Below are 5106 nucleotides of genomic sequence, written 5' to 3' on the forward strand. Positions count from 1 at the left end.
GATGTCGACCCAGGGGACTTTTTTGACCTGAAAAAAGAAACAAGGACCAGGGGTCACAAATGGAGATTAGATAAAGGGGCATTCAGAACAGAAAATAGGAGGCACTTTTTTACACAGAGAATTGTGAGGGTCTGGAACCAACTCCCCAGTAACGTTGTTGAAGCTGAAACCCTGGGATCCTTCAAGAAGCTGCTTGATGAGATTCTGGGATCAATAAGCTACTAACAACCAAACGAGCAAGATGGGCTGAATGGCCCCCTCTCGTTTGTAAACTTTCTTATGTTCTTATGTTCTTTAACTCAATAAATCCATTAACACCTGACCACTTTCCACACCTGCCTCATTACAAAGGGATTCAAATAAGACCAATTACAAAAAACCTGAATACGGATACCTATAAGAGTAAAATCAAAATAGTTATAGCAGTAGTGGAATACAGCAAAGTATGGAGCAGTTCAGTACAAGAACAAGATGATGCAAGCAAATGATCCATTTGGTGCCATATAGTCCAGTATAGTCGAGAGTCGTGAGGTTTACAGATGCTATAAACAGAGGTTTACCATTTACCATTAATTATACATTTACTGGAAACAGACAATCAATTTCTCTAAAAAGAAAAAAACAATTCACGACGAACAAGACAAAATGAGAAGTCCACCGCAAAGTTGCAGAGGTAAAAAAATGTACAAGACCCAATGTATTGCATATGATAAATATTCGCATACTATTTTCTTAACAGTGGAAAATATGATAAATTCAATTTAAAAAGATGTAAAAGACTGCATACCGTACCAGATTTGAATTGGCGCTTCCCTGCTTTCAATCTTAGCGAAGTTGTTTAAGCATGCGCGAACAAGCGCAGTGCGTACATACCAAGTTTTACCACACACCTGAAAATAACACTTCACTGGCTTTGTGATTGGCTAACACATTTTAGGCAACTTACATTGGTAGAATATAATGTAAATAAAATGTGTGTTTTCTGGTGAGTTTTGAATGTCTTTAAAAAATACTGTGAATTTTCCAGGCCCCTACTTATAGGTAAAGCATTTGAAACACAGGTATGCTTCACCACAACTAGCCTTAAAAAGTTTTTTCAATTGTTTTCCCCTGGAATTATTAGTAAGCTTGGCAAACATAGATCACACATACTAGGATATTAAATAGATTTTAAAGATTATTATAAGGAATAGTACATATATAAATCACTTTAACATTACTAGTTATGAATGCAGTCTTAAATGTATCATAAGGTGTTCTCTATTTTACAGTAAAAATGACTGGTCAGGTTGGTTTCTTCATTCAGTTTGCATATTTATAAAAGGAACTGCGTTACAAATGTGACAAACAATCTTATAAAAAGAAAGTTATTTCCATAAATTTATTTAGCTTTTGAATGTCAGCATCGATATGACTGATGTATCTGGAGCTTCTTGTTTGAGAATTGCCAAACAGCTGGCCAATGGGCACAGATGCATAAAAGGGGTAGTGATAACCAAGGCTTTAACATTTTTCTTATGGTACTTCTCATTTTTCAACTTTCTTACAAAGTCCCTTTCTTCAGTTTCATGTGGGGTCCTAATATCTGTCGCACTAGGAAATGAACTTACAGCCTTGTGACAGGTTAGTGTAAATATCTTTTAACACACGTGCCAAGTTGCAACCCAATGGTAAAAAAATAATAATACAGGCTTCTATTATATAATTTGTATAAACCTTGCATTGAAAAGAATAAAACAGTCCAATTGTATAAAATTTGCAATAAAGCTGCATGAAGGAGCAGTTAATGTATTGTCCAGAATGGTAGTTTTTAGCTAGTTTTATACTTAAGTGATAGTCTAGTTGACCGCGACGGGAGTTATGCGTCCCGAACCGAAGGCGAGGGCGCTAACGAAAGTCCAGGTCAACTATCACACGGTAGAGCCATCATCGAGAGGACACTATCTCTATTAGAAAACAATTTTTACCATTGTTTTCTTTGAAAAAACACCTAGATTTACCTTCACTAGTATTGATTAAAGACGTTCTAAGAAAATTGTCCCGAACATGTTTTAAATAAAGAACAAGGATGACATACATATAAAGAGAAAAACAATGAGTTTTTATATAGTAAATCGGTTTTTATTTTGTATTAATGTTAGGGTTTTAAATCCCTATTTATAATCAGGACATTGCCTGAGGAATGAACGGCGCAATTACTGAACAGTTCATGTACGATCGAGTCTGAACTACCAATACAATCTGTCATTAAATACCACTCTAAAATGTCCCCTAACTCATTGTGTTTCTCTCCTGAATCTACATATACATGGAGCAATATTACTGAACTGTCCACGTCGTTAAATGCGTGCGTTAAGTCACTGAGCAGCTCTGAGCATGCTGTGAGCGGCTCACTGCTTAACGCGCCCACTGTATCTGCGCTTCAGTCAAGCTGACAGTCTGTGATTGGCTCTCAGCAGTTGCAGGTACGGGATTGGTTGCTTTCATTGATGCAAAGTATTGATTGGCTGGTTTTGGTAAGTAATAAATTAATTTGGACCAATTGTGTCTTTGTTTAGTATTTACTGTCTAATAAATGTGAACTAGGCTTAAAAATACAGCAAGTCAAAAAGCAAAAAGGCAGCACTTGCGCAGATTGATTTTAAATTTGATTCACAGTTGGTGCTGAGACGTTCCAGCGGGCATCTACCGTCTATTAGAAAACGATTAAGTGCGAACAGCCAATCAGCTTCGAGATGTAGCGATCTAGTGCCCTCGTCTACGGCTCGGGAAGCATAACTCCAGTCGCGGTCATCTACCTCAAGTTAGCCCGCTAGAACTGGAAGCTGATTGGCTGATGGTACTGAATCGTTTTCAAATATCAAAGATATAATAAAATATTAACCACTTGAAGAGGCAATAATTACATTTTATAAGATATTTCATATGTGAATTCAGTTTTGATCTGGGTATTAGCAGAAATGGGCACCCCTGAAAATCAATCAATCAATATATATACAAGTATAATATACACATAGCAGGTAAAATTGAGAATTATTTTCAGAATATATTTTCTGTTGTACAATGTTGACATATCATATGAAGCCAATTGGGATTTCTTTGGGGAAGGGTGGAGTAGTGAGGTTAGTGTTTGTAGACTGTGTGAGAAGTGTAAAATACCAGTAATAATTTTATTTATTAAACTAAGGAGCACAAATTAGTTTTATTATTGCTTAAAATGTGCAAAGGTTAGTAAATTACATGTCACCTGTAGAGCCATCTCTTAAAAAACAGCTTGGTTAGCATTGTGGTTAGCTTCATAGTTAGAGAATAACAAGAAGTTTAAGGGAACAATACCATTTAAAACTCAGACTGGCTTCCCTTATTCACTGCAAATGTTAGGCAATTTATAGCTTAGCGCCCTTTTTCCGGGGATAGAGGAAAATGGCCATAATATAGGTATATATCCTCCATTCCAGTGATGCCCATGCTAAAGTAATACACAAAACAACAACCTGCACTAAAACCTTATGGTTGTCAAGATAATTAATACAATATATGTAGCGTAACAGCTTCTCCCAAGTGATTGCTTTATATGCAAATTAAACGTCCGTCCACAAGTTCATTAGTTTTTAACCAGCAGGGCAGTTCAGCCACTAGGGGGCTCTGCTGTGCACATCAATTGTGCAAAGTAAAGACCCCTTCACTGGGATAGATGACCCTTTCCCTCAAAGGCTTCAAAGATAAACATTCGACACACCCTGGATTTACAGCATCCATAGCCTGTCAGCACATTCAGAAGCCTTGCCAATGTATAATGCAAATTCCTATTCAAAACTCAATTGCAACCATGCTACTTCAGGCAGCCATGGACACTACTTTGGTATGGTTATATATATCTAATTCAGACCATGTGACATTTTCATGTAAAGTTCCTGTTGTTAATGATTTTCAACTTTGAGTCAATCATATTTGTGAAGGGGCAAACAGAAGTTAAATGAAGTTAATAACTAAAGTTTTGGGGACGGGTCAGACATCAATCACCGCGTCACCAATTTCAATCATTCAATTCGCACATTAGCTAATGAAGATTGCTAGCACTATCTATACCCTCTTCAGTTACCTCTCATTTACGTCTCGATTTCATCGTACCTGCACGTATCATGGAGAACATTCTCGATTATTCTGTTTTGTCGGATGATGATCTGTTTGCCGTTTCCCCGGAGCTGATATCCCTTCAACCAATTCAACCAGCTCCTCCTGTGCCTGATTTATCAACTCCACAACAACTTCGGTCAGCGGTGTTTACTACTCCAACCTTCTCTGCTCAGATGTCTGCTTCTCCGTCGCCCAGCACAACAACCGGCTTGCTCTCCTGTCCGCCGCAGCTCCCGCTTGGCCACTTGTTCCTCTGCAACCCCTGACATCAGAGACTGGACGATCCCCAGGCTTCAGCATTATCTTCCTAGCAATAACATCCCCTTCAAATCTGCAGTACGTAAGGAGAATTTGTTTAAGCTCTTTCTCTCCACTCTGCAGCATCCTTCCCGTCGCAGGAGTTATGACGACAGCACAGACCGTCGCTTTCCAACTCGCCCTGCACCCACTGCCCCAACTCCACAAAGCTCTGCGTTTACATCCGGAAGATGTCGAAGGCAGGACCTTCAAAGCACCAGTCAATCTAAGGCTCATTCAGCAGTTTCTGAGCATTTGGATCCAGAGACCGTTTTATCCCGGGGTTTCAGCACCCGCCACTGTTGTCCAATAAGCTCCCCCTGTATCTCCAACTGTAAACTTTCAGGTTACCCTCCCCCCCTCACTGCAGGCTTCCAGCAGGTCCCTGCAGTGACCTCTCTGGCCACTATGAGTGTCCAGCAGGCCCCCGTAGTGGTCCGTTCTCTGTCAAATGCTTTTCTTCTTTCTGCCTTCCCGACTGCAGGCTTTCAACAGGGCCCTGCAGCCACCTTCTATTCCTTACCTCAAACGGCTGCCCAGCAGGGCCCTGCTTTTCTGTCCACTCTTCCGTTCTTCCCAGCGGTCCAGCAGGCCCCTGCTTCCGTTTCTTTCTCAGGCTCGCAGCAAGCACCTGCATTTTTGATCTCCAAGTTGGGTTCCCAGCAAGCCCCC

The sequence above is a fragment of the Acipenser ruthenus genome, chromosome 6 (genome assembly GCF_902713425.1).
Source record: "Acipenser ruthenus chromosome 6, fAciRut3.2 maternal haplotype, whole genome shotgun sequence".
NCBI lineage: Eukaryota > Metazoa > Chordata > Actinopteri > Acipenseriformes > Acipenseridae > Acipenser > Acipenser ruthenus.